The sequence below is a fragment of the Pongo abelii genome, chromosome 3 (genome assembly GCF_028885655.2).
Source record: "Pongo abelii isolate AG06213 chromosome 3, NHGRI_mPonAbe1-v2.0_pri, whole genome shotgun sequence".
In the NCBI taxonomy this organism is placed as follows: Eukaryota; Metazoa; Chordata; class Mammalia; order Primates; family Hominidae; genus Pongo; species Pongo abelii.
The window spans coordinates 112,203,701-112,219,949 of NC_071988.2; the positions used below are offsets into that span (position 1 = coordinate 112,203,701).

At 37.3% G+C, this 16,249-nt stretch overlaps 1 protein-coding gene across 20 annotated transcripts in view; it reads left to right on the plus strand.

Annotated features, from left to right (window-relative positions):
• CCSER1 (coiled-coil serine rich protein 1) overlaps window positions 1–16,249 on the plus strand; it is a 1,462,495-nt gene that overhangs the window by 635,522 nt on the left and 810,724 nt on the right. The window contains exon 8 of one of the 20 annotated variants that reach the window (XR_008524640.2): window positions 1,577–1,690. The exons of the other annotated variants lie outside the window; for them this stretch is intronic. The gene's annotated coding sequence lies outside the window, so the exon portion shown is untranslated. The remainder of the gene's footprint in view (window positions 1–1,576; window positions 1,691–16,249) is intronic. 20 annotated transcript variants of the gene reach the window in all.

Consider the following 16,249-nt stretch of genomic DNA (forward strand, 5'->3'; position numbering starts at 1 on the left):
TTGGTAAAAATTACTTCAGACAGTATTTGAGCATTTTCCCAGAGTACTTAAGACCAAATCTATGATTCAGGGCCACTACTATCATCCTAGTTAAATATACTTTATCTCCTTCTTCTAATCCTAGTTGGTATTCTCACTTCCTCTCTTCCAACCTTAACTACTCGTCTTATTTCCCTTAATGGATCTTCCTTTCAGATTTATGCAAATGTTATGTCATATCCCTGTTAAAAACCCTTTACAGCTTCATTCATTCTCTGTATTCTTAAGATAAACTCTAAGAAGCACAAATGAGATGACTTATTTTCCAGTATTTCAAGTGCCATTCAATCCAGTTGTGCTTTGATATTTCATCTATACTAAATGTCTTTTATTTCTTTGAAATTTCTGTGTTCTCTTTTACACATTCAGGTGTTTTCTTCCTCTTTTTCTGTGGTAAAATCTTTCTCATGCTTCTGATTTCAAGGTATACATTACTTCTTCAAAAAAGACTGGGCTAGGTTTTCCTGGAATCTAATAATTATCTTATATAACACTCATCATACTTTAAAAACAGAAAAAATCTGCATCTTGTGCAATTTGAATCTGTCCCTAGCACCATTTTATGTGCTGCTGCATTCTCAGCTCTTTCTTTTCCCAATGGTTAGCATTTAACATTTACTTATTCCTAAATGCTTTACTGAATAAAAGTTAAAGTAATGGGTGTTATAAGTTCAAGCTGACACCAGGCTTTCCTCACAGGTTATGTATGTATCCTTACAATTTCAGATTCTATAGCAGTCACCTTGGTGATCCCCTCCCCACACAGACATTCTTCCCTGACACTGAGCCCACGAGCTGAAAATACCTGATATTTTTTTGAAGCTACGGCTTAGACATGTGACCCAATCCTGGCCAATGGACCAGAGGAAAAAACTGGATGAAAAGGATACTTGTGAGGAGAAAATGTCTTTCCCCCTATTAAATACAGTTGACTGAGAACATGCTTTTTGGATCTGTATTTGCCTTCCAACAACTCTGAAGAATCAAATCTGAAAACCAATGCCAATCCTTTGCAGATAGGTGAAAATAAAATATATGATATGTGGGCCTTTGATGATTTAAATTATTCTTTAAATAATTCTTGTGCTGCTGAATTAACCGAGCCTGGAACCACCTACCTCTAGTCATCTTGTTATATAAGATAATACATATAGGTTCTATTTCAGCCACTTATAAGTAGGTATCTTTTTATTTACTGTCAAAAGAACCCTCACTGATATAGATGCCCTCAGGACTTGACCCTCCCTGAGTTCCTCTTAGGCAGTTAGGGTAATCATCTGTTGGAGTAGGGAAGCCTAGCTTATTTACTTCTCAGTGTGGACAAGTTTGATCTTTAACTTGTATTTTCTCGTTTTCCAAAAGGAGACAGACCAGAATCCTAAAAAGATAAGTCTAAACATCGGTGTCCTTTTATGTTTCCCATCTAAATTATCTCTAAGAACATTTAAGTTTCATTGATGATTCCCAAAATAATTCAAGCAAAATGCTGAGTTGGTAGAAGTATAAGGACTGTTATTTATTTTTATTGTTTTTACAGACCACATACCCTAGGGAATTCTGAAAACCTGACTAACATCAATTGAAGATTGGGGTTCAGGAGGCCTAGATGATCCACCATGACTTATTCAAAAGTTGAAGATGAAAGGAAAAAGTAAAGACTTTTTCCATCCAGTTTTCTAGTCTGAAAGGAAAAGAAATAGGCAAAGGACAGTAGGCTTTTCTATATCATTATATTCATTCAAATGATTCTCTTAAAATAATAATGAACTGGGGAGGCTCTGTAAGCAAGACAAATGGTCAGGAGGCCTCTTTGCTCCAAGAATACTCCCTTTTTATTTTATTAACATGGTTTGTAAAGGTAAACTAAATTGACTAAAGTATCAATATTTCTATATATATGTGATCTTTTAGAGACCATAAACTCTCAGTGCACTAGGCTGTTCTTGCATGGCTATAAAGAAATACCTGAGACTAGGTGATTTATAAGAAAAAGGGTATAATTGGCACACAGTTCTGCAGACTGTACAGGAATCACAGTAGCATGTGCTTCTGGGGAGGCCTCAGGAAGCTTCCAATCATGGCGGAAGGCAAAGGGAAGCAGGCACACTGCATGGTGAGAACAGGAACAAGAACAAGGAAGGGTGGCTGGGAGGTGCCACACAATTTTAAATTACCAGCTCTCACAAGAACTCACTATCAGGAAGACAGCACCAAGCCATGAGGGATCCACCCTCATGATCCAAACACCTCCCACCAAGCCCCACCTCCAGCACTGGGGATCACAATTCGACATGAGATTTGAGCAGAGACAAATTTCCAAACTATATCACTCAGAATCTGGAATAGAAAGAGTATGCCCCATAACACTTTTATTCTCTACAGAAACAGACACTGTGCTGAGCTCAAAAAATAGTGATTCATCACATATGAATGTGCAAACCTCTTTTGTACTGTATCTGTGGAATCCTGGTTACTGGGGCTTTGAGCCCCTGTCCCATAAAATCTCTGTAATACTAACCTAATTCATGGCATTTCTTTAAAATCTAATTTAATGAAATGATGGACATAAAGCCCATGGAACTGAGTGTGTAATCTTTTCTTATTTGATTAGATGTTAAACTTGAAAAACTTTTTTTGATAAAATATGAAATACATAAATGAGTTAAATTATTGTGACTTTCCTTGTAAGATTAAAAACAATAAGGTGTTTTTAATACTTTTTTTCTGTGTTCTCTTGAAAGTAGCTTTACATGTATTAAGCAATCTTGGCTTTAGATATTAGGGACAATAAAAATTTCTGCAATTTTCCCAGTTTTATATAGCCATTGTTTGCAAGTATGAAATCCTGTCTTTCGTTACTGAAATATTATCTTTTATTTTGGCTTTTTTGATAACTTTTATGTTTGCCTTGAGCAAGTCACTTATCTTTTCTATTTGTATTTCTATTTCAGTTTATTTATGAAAGATAGTAATAATGATTGTGATGTGCCTTACAAAAAAGATAAAATCGTATTGAAAAGACTGTTGAATATGAACGCAGTGTATTAAATGCCAGATATAGGAACAAAAATAAAATGAAGAACATTTCTATTATGAAGTATTTTCCTAAATAGATTTAGTACTGTGAAAGGCAGTAAAATTATTTCCTGATAAACACTTTCTTGAGTATCCAAGGATTAATTGTCCAGGATAAGAAAAAAATCCAGTCTTGATTATATTGCATATTTCCTGGTCGGCCTTCACTAAATAGTTAATTAGAATACCACCAGGAGGCGTCTTCTTGGGTCATAGATGGAATATATTTGTGGGCAAAAACTATTTTTCCTTAAGGAATTTGTAGACTAATCTAAGGAAATAAAAATCAATTTTAACTTCAAATTTCAGCCTAATTAGAAGACAGTAGATCACTCACACATTCATTCATTCATTCAATTAATATTTATTGAACTCCTTCTCTGTGAAAGTTATTGGACTAGATGATTTGAGATGTACAATGACAAAATATGACTTCTATCCTCAGATCTTATCGTTAATAGGGAAGTGAAGATATATATAAAAAAACTCTATTAAGGCTTTTTTAGTGGGTGTTGAAACAAAGGCAGGGAAAGCAGTAATGAATATTTCTAACCAGATATAAAGGCAGTGGCAATGGGAATTGAAGGAAATGAATGAATTAAAATAATTTTCGGTGAAAAAGGGGATTGTTTGTCAGCTGGATATGGAATGTTGGGAGAAGGTGAGAAGTCAAGGACAGGGATTTCTTTTTTTTTTTTTTTTTGAGGCAGAGTCTCGCTCTGTCGCCCAGGCTGGAGTGCAATGGCGCAATCTCGGCTCACTGCAAGCTCCACCTCCCGGGTTCACGCCATTCTCCTGCCTCAGCCTTCCGAGTAGCTGGGACTACAGGCGCCAGCCATCATACCCGGCTAATTTTTCTGTTTTTAGTAGAGACGGGGTTTCACCGTGTTAGCCAGGATGGTCTCAATCTCCTGACCTTGTGATCCCCCCTCCTCGGCCTCCCGAAGTGCGTTTTGAGACGGAGTCTCGCTCTGCCGTGCAAGCTGGAGTGCAGTGGTGCAATTTCGGCTCACTGCAACACTGTAACCTCTGCCTCCTGGGTTCAAGCAATTCTCCTGCCTCAGCCTCCCGAGTAGCTAGGATTACGGGCATAGGCCACCATGCCTGGCTAATTTTTCTATTTTTAGTAGAGATGGGGTTTCACCATATTGGCCAAGCTGGGGGATTTCTGGTTTCTTCTCTAAAAGCTAAAAAGCTTGGAAGGCATTACTCCTTCCAAGCTTATTTATTCCTTAAAATAAGAAAAAGTTGAACAAACTGAAAGTTAACAATATTTCTTGGGCTCATCAGATAAATTAGGACATAAAACTAACTGCTACTCCCAAATCTAGAAAGGCAGGCGATTATAGAGAAAAGCAGCTAAGATCCGTTTAACTGCAGCAGAAGTCACTGAAACCATAAACTGGTAGGGACACTTAAATGGTAATTCCAATGAAGATCTGACTGAACGCTGAGTGTGGACTAGCTTGAGAGTAAGAAACTCCTGAGGATCACATTCTTAGGGAATCCTGCACACTTTCATGACTCTCACCTCTAGGGATCCCATCAGGTTCTCACGGTAAGGAACTAAGAAAAAGCACCCTTTGTCTTTGTCAGGGATGGGGAAAAGTAACCATCTGAAATATGCCTAGAGAATTCTCTATACATAAGCCTCTTCCAAGGAGAAAAAACTTTACCAGTCAAATATTTATCTCACCAAGGAGAAAGAGTTCTTACTCAATTCCAGGCCTCTCTAACCTCTCTGTCCACATTACATAGAAGAAATAAAACTGTGATGGTTAATTTTATAATATGTGCCAATTTAATACACTAAGAAAGACTTGTGAAGGACACAGCCCAGGGATACAGGCCCACTTAAGACCAGCTGTAATTGCAAGATTATAGAATGTTTTCCCTCCCCAACTTTTTAACACCATATCAACAGGACTCCAGTATAATAAGTGAATTATAGCTGAGAGAGCTGGAAAGCACACGCTGCAACTTAGAAAAAAAAAGAAAACTCATTAATACAAGAATGAGAGTCAGGAATAGTAGTCAGAATCACAGAATTTTTGTTGCTATTTGTTGTCATTACATTTATTTCTTGAAAGGTAAAATATTAAGCCAGTTTAAAGACTGAGATAAATAGGAGAGAGTAAATAAGCTAAAAGTTACTCCAAATTAGAGGACTTTCCTCATATAGTAGCATTCTGAGTGAAGAAGTGCTCAACCTTGCCCATACTGTTCCTCATTTCATATGCACATGACTAGCTGAATAATTCTTGAAAAACCTGTCTTTTCCCCATCATCCTGGATAATGGAAAGTGTTCTCTATATGAAGACAATTTATAGCACACTGTGATTATAATAATAAACAGCATACCAGTTATCATAAATGCATATGCTGATTTTATATATTTTGGTAATCATTCCTTTATTCAACTGATTTTCAATAACAGTGTGTTCCAAAAGTGAGGTTACAAGGATGAAAATGATGTGTTCTAATTCACATCTCTAGTTGGTTTTGATAAGCCTGGAGCTGTGGAATGAGAAGGAGTGGGAGGGGACTATAAATCTTTGAAATGCTTCCCAGATGATTTAGAAAAAGTCTACTTCCACACCCTACTGAAAACTACCTATCTAGTTTGTTATGCATATACCTCAGTACCCATATATTTCACTACATTTGACCCTTGAACAACAAGGGAGATAGAGGCACCAACCCCCATGCAGTTGAAAATCCATGTATAACTTTTGATCCCCCTCAACCTTAACTACTAACAGTCTACTGTTGACTAGAAGTCTTACTGATACCATAAACACTGTTGATTAACATGTATTTTGTTTATATATTATATACTGTATTCTTAAAGTAAGCTAGAGAAAAGAAAATGTTTTTAAGGAAATCATAAGAAAGAGAAAACATATATTATTCATTAAGTGGAACTAGATTATCATAAACATCTTTATCTTCATCCTCGTCACATTGAGTGGGCTGAGGAGGAACAGGAAGATGAAGGGTTGTTCTTGCTTTCTCAGGGGTGGAAGAGGCAGGAGAATATTCACTTATAAGTGGATCCACACAGTTCAAATCTGTGTATTATTATTTTTGAGATGGAGTCTCACTCTCTCAAGCTGGAGTGCAGTGGCATGATCTCAGCTCACTGCAACCTCTGCCTCCAGGGCTCAAGGGATCCTCCCACCTCAGCCTCCCAAGTATCTGGGAGTGCAGGCATGTACCACCATGCCCAGATAATTTTTGTATTTTTTTATGGAGATGGGGTTTCACTATGTTGTCCAGGCTGGTCTGGAACTCCTGGGCTCAAGCAATCCACCCTCCTTAGCCTCCCAAATTACAGGCATGAGCTACCACGCCCAGCCCAAACCTGTACATTAAGGGTCAACTGTATATAGTTTTCTTGTTATTATGTTATAATCCTGTGACTTGACTAGCTCTCTTTTTAAGATGCTAGATGTTGTGCAGCTGGATAAAGTTCAAGTGGCAATGGAAGAACAGGAATCATATTTACATTGATAATCAAAGTCAATAGAAAAGTCTATTACTTTCAAGATAATATAATACCATTAAAGTGCAAATATCTCAATGTGACAAGTTCTGAAAAACACAGTTTCCATGTTCCAGCAAAATAACTTGACAATTATTGACAGAAATAAGGTACCATTTATCTTTATGAAATGTTAGTTTCTAAATAAATCTCAATCCAATGCCATTTAAAACTATATGTTTAATTTGTATGTTTTCACAAGTTGTCAAATTTTTTTTACAATGTTAACATTTTAGTAGATTTACAGTGACATCTTTTTGAACTGCGGCTGTATTTTTTAACTTAATGAACAAAATGTGTATTGCTTTTCTACTTGTAAAGTGTTATTAATATCCAAAGGATTAACAAATGCCATTTTTTTCTGCAATTGCTTGTTATTTAGTCTTTTTCATCAACATTTGTTATGTAGCAAATACTCATATAGTTTGCATTTTGTGGAGCTGAGAGGTACTTATGTAAAATTGTTTCCAACTTTTACCTTCTCCCTATTCTCTAAAACAAATTTCTGGCCTGGTCGACTTCAATTCTTTTACTCCGTAGCCACAGTCTGAATGGGGCTGAGGGGGATTCTTTTTTGTCAGATACTTTCTCAAGGGCTTTCATAATGCAAAATCAAAAGGAAAGCTGGGCAGATAGAAAGACGATGGCTCCTAAGCAATGTTCTGTAGGGCATGTGGAAGAGCAACTGAAGTGATTCAGGGAAACTGATAGAGGAGAAAAGGGCAATATTAAAAACTACCGTAGTGAACTCTGTGTTCTAATAATGATGTTCAAGATATACAAATGAAGATCTTCAGTTGTTGTGAATTTTCTTTTTTGGTCTGAATATTTTCTTTGGAACACAGTATTACTCAGAAACTATAACATGGTTCCAATAGGTTATATGATTGCTAAATATCTCTTAATAAATATTTTATTTCCCAGATAATGTATTTTTTCTAGTACATAGAGCCTTTAATATTGTAATCATTTTACTCAAAGTTTAGAAATTAAAAAAATTAAATCACACATAAATCTAAAACTCTAGTAAAATAATTGTCATAATTTTGCATATTTTCAGGTTTTTCATTTAAAATTCCATTTACAAACATAAAAAATTCCATTTACAAACAAAAATTCCATTTACAAACATAAAAAATTTCATTTAAAATTCCATTTCCATTTACCACACGGACTTTTGTGTATAGAAAATCTCTCTGTTTTTCCTCTACTCTCATACTACAGCAATCAACAATGAAGACATCTGTGACCAAATGTGTCTGTATGGTTGGGGGGTTCCCCACACTGAGCAGCAGACACCAGCTGGGTGTCCTCCAATGCAATTCTGATGCTATCTTCCTGAAGATACTGTCAGATCCAACAGGTTGGGGGCTCATTCCCCAAGAGTCCTCTTCAGACATCAGTTGCAAGTCTGGCCCTCTGAACATCTGAGTGACCAGCTTCAAGCTGAGGTTTCTGTGACCCCCTTTTTGTGTTGGATTAACTTTCTGGAGTGGCTCACAGAACTCAGGGAATCACTAACTTAATTTACCAGTTTATTATAAAGAATATTCCAGAAGATACAGATGAAGTGACCATAGGGTGATGTATGGGGGAAGGGACACAGAGCTTCCTTGCCCACCTGGACACACCTCCTTCTAGGAACTCTACACCTCCATTCAGATATCCTAAAGCTCTTCGAACTTAGTTCTCTTGGATTTTTATGGAAGCATTCCTTCCTCCAGGATATGAGGTGGGACCCTCTCGGGGGAAGGACTTAACACAATTAGATTAAGAAAATGTGGCACATATACACCATGGAATACTATGCAGCCATGAAAAATGATGAGTTCATGTCCTTTGTAGGGACATGGATGAAATTGGAAATCATCATTCTCAGTAAACTATCGCAAGAACAAAATCCAAACACCGCATATTCTCACTCATAGGTGGGAATTGAACAATGAGAACACATGGACACAGGAAGGGGATCATCACACTCTGGGGACTGTTGTGGGGTGGGGGGAGGGGGGAGGGATAGCATTGGAAGGTATACCTAATGCTAGAAGACGAGTTAGTGGGTGCAGCACACCAGCATGGCTCATGTATACATATGTAACTAACCTGCACATTGCACACATGTACCCTAAAACCTAAAGTATAATAATAATAAATAAATAAATAAATAAATAAAAAAGAAACTATTCCTACAAAAAAAAAAAAGAAAAAAGAAAAGCAGGGGAAGATTAGAGTCCTGCCCCAGGAAAGAAAGGAGAGATTCTGTTTCCTGAGGCCTTTCCCTGAGATCTAATGCACCCATTATAACAAAAGAATGTAGCAAAGGCCACGGAGTTATGAGCCAGGAACTGTGGATGAAAACCAATGTATATTCAATTATAACACTACAACTTTGTGACCATTTTTCTGAATGCATAATTTTCAGTGAATACATTTACTATCATTGAATAACAATTTTTTAATTGTTGTTTACTTAGGTTGCTTTCAACATTTAGACATTACAATGCTGGGTATCTGTCATGTGGCCTCTAGTTTTTAGTCTTCAAAGATGTTTTCTTTTAATTAATAAGGCACAGATGGAATGGAGATGGAGTATGTGTAGCAGGGTATTTATTCAAATCTTTTCCCATGTCTGGAGGTGATACTTCTCTTACAACTTGATTATGTGTGAAAAGGAATTTGAACAATTTTATGTCTCCATGAACTTCATCATGTACTGATTAGAGGTCAAAGTGACCTTGACCTTGATGAGATTGTCTAGACATTTTGACCGGCATTTTGACTGGCATTGTCTAGATATTTTGACTAGAAAGTGGTGACACTTCCTAAATGTGGTTGGTGGCTGCTCAACTGTCTACAAGAAGTAGGGTCCACAACAGTAAGTTTTGCAGTTTATTTGAATGATTAGATGGGTATAGTGTGAAGATTAAACTACTGCTACATACACTGACTTAAGTAGGCAGCTGCTTATGAATCAAGTTGTGACTAAAATATGCACAGATAAGGGTACTTTATTTTTATAACTTAAAGAAATAAAAAACCTATTACGATTATATTAGAAATGCTGATAAGCCCATCAATTTCTAATATTACCCTATGTTAGAAATAAGAATAAGCACTTGGAGAGCTTTGAGGTGAAAGACTAAGGTAGAAAATGATCATGGGTTATGTACTCTATTTTTTTACATTCATTCTTCTTTTTCTTTGTTCATTTATCAGTTATTGAAAAATCAGATACCAACTCAGTTACTTATATATGATCTATAAAGTGTAGCCATTGAAAATTATGGGTGTGTCTATGTATTAATTTCCTAAGGCTGTCAAAAAAAGTACTACAAACAAACTGAGTGGCTTAGACAATGGAAATCTATTGTCACAGTTCAAGAGGCTAGAATTCTGAGATGAAGGTGTTGGTAGGACCAAGCACCCTTTAAAGGTGCTAGGGAAGGATCTGTTCTGGACCTCAAGCCTGGTATCTCGTAGTTTCTTGGTTTGTGATAGCATAACTCCAATCTTCACATGGTGGTTCCCTGTGGGTGTGCTTTGTGTCCAAATTTCCCCTTTTTAATAAGGAAACTAGTCATTATAAAAAGGCTCACTTGCCTCCAATATTTTTTCTTTTTAACTAATTATGTCTGCAAAGACCTTATTTCCAAATTATATATCCTGACTTACCAAGAGTTAGGACTTCAACATAGGAATTGGACAGGGGGCCGGGAAGAAATAATTCAATCATTAACAATCAATTACATAGTTAAAGTTCATTAGAAAGGAGATCCTTTATCATTGACTCACTATCAATAAAAGATTAGTTTATTTCCTTGGTTTACAGATAGTTCTCTGCCTAGTTATGTACTGAATCTCATTCTTTCTTAACACCCGAAAGATTTTCCTCCCCCAGGCATTCCTCTTTCCCCGGTATTTTTAAATCACTGGATCATTTTCATCAGTGTTTAAACTTGCTTAAGCTTTTCTGTCTAACACATACACACACACACCCCATCTCAATCTTGTTAACAACTGTTCTGTTCACAAGTGTATTGAAAGAAGCTTGCCTTCTGATAATTATGTAGTTGGTAGCTCACTACTTTTTACTTTCAGTTTATTTCTGAACTCTCTGTAATCTGGACTCTGCTTCCAAAACACCACCCAGAGCAGCTTTGATAACATCAACAGTGACTTACTTTTTTAATAAGCCTGGTGAAAACTATTCAGACTTACTTTATTTCCTCTCTGTTATATCTAACATAATTGATCTCACTCTCCTTCTTAAATTTGTTTGCTCCCAAAGCTATTGTGACACCATCATTTATTTTTTCTCTTTTGTTTGTTTTCATTTTTCTTCACAATCACTTCTTTTTGTTTTTCAACTATTTATTTTCTACTACATGAATATCCTAGTGATTCTCAAGTCTCCATTTTCTGATCAGATATTTCTCTTTTGAGCTCATACTCACATAGCCAATGTCTACTGATATGGTTTGGCTCTGTCCCTACCCAAATTTCATCTTGAATTGTAACTCCCATAATTCCCACTTCCCATGTGTCTTTGGAAGAACTCAGTGGGAGGTAATTGAATCATGGGGGCACATGTTTCCTGTGCTGTTCTTGTGATAGTGAATAAGTCTCATGAGATCTGACGGTTTTAAAAAGGGGAGTTTACCTGCACAAGCTCTTTCTTCTTGCCTGCTGCCATTCGTGTAAGACATGACTTGCTCCTTCTTGCCTTGCACCATGATTATGAGGCCTCCCCAGCCATGTGGAACTGTAAGCCCATTAAACTTCTTTTACTTCCTAGTCTTGAGTATGTCTTTATCAGCAGCGTGAAAATGGACAAACACACCTACTATATTTCTTCAGCTGGATTTTATAAGGAAAATTTCAATTGAACTCATTATATTTTTTACCTTAAAATTCCACCTGAAATTTTATTTGCTCTCAAGAGGAGTGAGCAGTACTTCCATTCCACTAGTATACATGCCAGAACATAAAGTTATTCTTGACTCTCCTTTCTCATTTGCCCCTCTCTACTCCACCCATATCTGTAGAGTCCATCTTCTAAGTAGCTTTCAAATTCACCTCCATAGCCTATCTTAGTTTAAATCTTAATTATTTCCTAATAACCTTTTAATAGTCTTTAGTATTGGTCCTATGCAGCCTTTTCTTTATATTACCCTCAGCAAACTACTGCAGGAGTACTTTATACTGTACCCAGAGGAAACTGCATAAATTTAAATATGATTATAATTTTCCATGATTAAAATTTATTATTGATATACCATAACCTTCTGAATAAAACATAATTTATTGTTATGGAATAAATGACTATGATTTGGTTTCTTTTTGTTTCTCTTTGCCAAGGTATACCTCTCCACACTAGTATACTAAAATACTTGTTCCCCAAACTCTTGCCTCCAGGAATTTTAATGTTCCTACCTTTGCTTAGAAAATACTTGGCTCTCTTTTATCTTTTACTAATTCCTTCTGACCATTGGGATTCTGGATACAATTTTTCCCCCCGGAATGCTTTCTCTGACTCTACTACCTTGGTCTATGTATTTGTTTTCTTTTGCTGTGAGGCAGATTACTACAAACTGGAACTTCCCAGCAAGTTTCTCATCTCCATCTGAGAACCACTTCAGCCTGCACTTCATTGTCCATATCACTATCAGCATTTTGGTCAAAGTCATTCAACAAGTCTCTAGGAAGTCTCAAACTTTCCCATATCCTCCTGTCTCCTGAGCCCTCCAAGTCTCTAGGAAATTTCAAACTTTCCCACATTTTCCTGTCTTCTTCTGAGGTCTCCAAACTGTTCTGACCTCTGCCTGTTAGCCAGTTCCAAAGTCACTTCCACATTTTCAGGTATCTTTATAGCAGCACCCCACTCTCTGCGTACAAATGTACTGTATTAGTCTGCTCTCATGCTGCTATGAAGAAGTACTCAAGATTGAGTAATTTATAAAGAAAAGAGATTTAATTGATTCACAGTTCTGCATTGCTGTGGGGGGCTTAGGGAACTTACAGGCATGGCAGAAGGCACTTCTTCACAGGGCAGCAGGAGAGAGAATGAGTGTTGAACGAAGGGGGATACCCCTTATAAAACCATGACATCTCATGAGGACTTACTATCATGAGGATACCATGGGGGGAAACTGTCCCCATGATTCAGCTACCTCCCACTGGGTCCTTCCCATGACATGTAGGAATTAAGGGAACTACAAATCAAGATGAGATTTGGGTGGGGACACAGCTAAACCACAGCAGTGGGTAAAATGCCATCAAACAACTTTGCATGCTGCCGAGTAATCTTTTGTGAAAAGAAGGGTCAACAAATGTGGTAGACTTCATTCTCTTACTTTAAGAAATTGCCACAGCCACCCCAGCCTTCAATAACCATCACCCTGATCAGTTAGCAGCCATCAACATTGAGGCAAGACCCTTCACCAACAGAAAGAGTACAACTCTTTGAAGGCTCAGATGATTATTATTTTAATAACATTTTTTAAAATAAAGATACACACTTTTAGCTGGGCATGGTGGCTCACGCCTGTAATCCCAGCACTTTGGGAGGCCAAGGTGGGCATATCACGAGGTCAGGAGATCAAGACCATCCTGGCTAACACAGTAAAACGCTGTCTCTACTAAAATTACAAAAGATTACCTAGCTACTTGGGAGGCTGAGGCAGGAGAATGGCTTGAACCTGGGAGGTGGAGCTTGCAGTGAGCCAAGATCGCGCCACTGCACTCCAGCCTGGGCGACAGAGTGAGACTCTGTCTCAAAAAAAAAAAAAAAATACACACTTTTATAAGATGTAATGCTATTGAGTACTTAATAGGCTAAAGTATAGGTTAAATGTAAGTTTTATACGCACTGGGAAACCCAAAAGTTCATCAAAATAAAACAGTTTATTGTGATATTTACTTCATTGCAATTGCCTTGAACCTTTCTCACAGTATCTCAGAGGTATGCCCATATATAGTATTGGTTTATGTTGTGTAGCTATAATCTGTAGCTTCAGCTAATGTTCATTGCCTTCTTGCAGTTCAGTTTTTGACTTTGCAGACTCCCTGATACCAGTGTTTAAGGTGAGTCATATTATCTGTAATTCCTGCACAGCACAATGTTGACATCTCTGCTTTTTTTCTCTTGAAAATTTTATATTGATGCCCAAGTCCATGAAACATTTCTGAAGCATTACTTATTTTTGTATTCTTCTTCATGGTCACAATTCAGCACCCCATAAAAGAGGGTACTATGTATATTTTAGGATCTGCCAGTATTAGGAAAGTCTTTTCTCTCTAGTTTTTACTCTCCTTTGTTATCATATAAAACCTGAAGGGATTTACTCTCTCTTTTTTTATCTAAAAACTGCATATGTATTCCCAAGCACTGCCCAGTATTATTCACACTGTCCTTTCCCTGTGTCTGAAATGTACAGGGCCCCAGAGATGGCTCAGCTTCTTTCTTCCAGGAGGATGGCAGAAGGGTGCCCACTATCTATAGCCAAGCCCTTGTCAGCACTGTGTCCTATGAGATTTAAAGATTCTTTTGATGGTGTGACAGAATACATGTACACTCAGACAGATAAAAGGCAGAACTCTTTGTTACTTACAGCTCAGAGGAAAGAAGGCTGCCCTGCAGGACCATGCAATAGGTTGTACGTGGGGACAGGAAAGCAGCAAGCTGGAGCTGAGGGTGGCAGCTTGTGCTAGGCAGGCAAGGTGGGAAATGCCTAGTTGAACAGATTTCCTGTGGATAGACTAATTTAGATACTTCCAAGGGCTCTGGGGAATAGGGGCTGTCCCTAGTTGCCTGGTACTTGGCCTGGTGGATGGAGTAAAGGGGAGTGCTGATAGGGCTGATACCTGGAGTGTGAGGGCCTGATAAGGGAAGTGTTTGGAGTGCAGATGTTTCAGCTGATAAAGAAGGGGTAATAACTGGACTCTGGCCAGGCCTCAAAACTGGGTCAAGACAGCATTTAAAAAATAAAAACAAAACAAAACAAAAACTGTGTTACACACTTCTAGAAGGAAATGGAGATGTGTTTGATGTCTTTGAATACCTTTTTCTACCAAGAAAGTAAGTTCATAGTGATGTTCAAACATAATTTCTTACTTTTTTTTTTAATTTAACTTTCATTTAAGTTCAAGGATACATGTGCAGGTTTGTTATGTATGTAAACTTGTGTCATGGGCGTTTATGGTACAGATTATTTTGTCACCCAGGTATTAAGCCTAGTATTCATTAGTTATTTTTCCTGATCCTTTCCCTCCTCCCACCCTTCAGCCTCCCATAGGCCCCAGTGTGTGTTGTTCCCCACTATGTATCCATGTGTTCTTATCATTTAGCTCCCACTTATAAGTGAGAACATGCAATATTTGGTTTTCTTTTTCTTTTTTGCTGAGGATAATGGCCTCCATCCATGTTACTGCAAAGGATGTAATCTTATTCTTTTCTATTGCTGCATGGTATTTCATGATGTTTATGTACCACCTTTTTTCTATCCAGTCTGCCATTGATGGACATTTAGGTTGATTCCATGTCTTTACCATTGTGAATAGTGCTGCAATGAACATATGTGTGCATGTGTCTTTATAATAGATTTATATTTGTTTGAATATATACCCAGGAATGGGATTGCTGTGACAAATGGTATTTCTGTTTTTAGGTCTTTGAAGAATCACCACACTGTCTTCCACAATGGTTGAACTAATTTACACTCCCACCAACAGTGTATAAGCATTTCGTGTCCTCTGCAACTTTGCCAGAAGCTGCTATTTTTTGACTTCTTAATAACACATACCATTGTGTGAGATGGTATCTCATTGTGGTTTTGATTTGCATTTCTCTAATGATCAGTGATGTTGAGCTTTTTTTGATATGATTGTTGGCTGAATGTATGTCTTCTTTTTGAGAAGTGTCTGCTCATGTCCTTTGTACACTTTTTAATGGGGTTGTTTTTGTCTTGTAAGTTTGTTTTAGTTCCTTACAGATGCTGGGTATTAGACCTTTATCAGATGCATAGTTTGCAAAAATATTCTCTCATTCTGTAGGTTGTCTGTTTACTCTGTTGATACTTTCTTTTACTATGCAGAAACTCTTTTGTTTAATTAGATGCCATTTGTCCGTTTTCGCTTTTGTTGTAATTGCTTTTGGTGTTTTCATAATGAAATCTTTGCCCATGCCTGTGTCCTGAATGGTGTTGTCTAAGTTGTCTTCCATGGCTTTTATAGTTTTGAGTTTTACATTTAAGTCTTTAATCCATCTTGAGTAGATTTCTATATATGATGTAAGGAAGAGGTCCAGCTTCAATCTTCTGCATATAGCTATCCAGTTATCCCAGCACCATTTATTGAATAAGGAATCCTTTCACCATTGCTTGTTTTTGTCAGGGTTGTTGAAGATCATATAGTTGTAGCTGTGTGGCCTTATTACTGGGTTCTCTGTTTCGTTCCATTGGTCTAAGTGTCTGTTTTGTACCAGTACCATGCTGTTTTTGTTACTGTAGCCTGTATCATAGTTTGAAGTTGGGTAGCTTGATGCCTCCAGCTTTGTTCTTTTTGCTTACAATTGCCTTTGATATTCAGGCTTT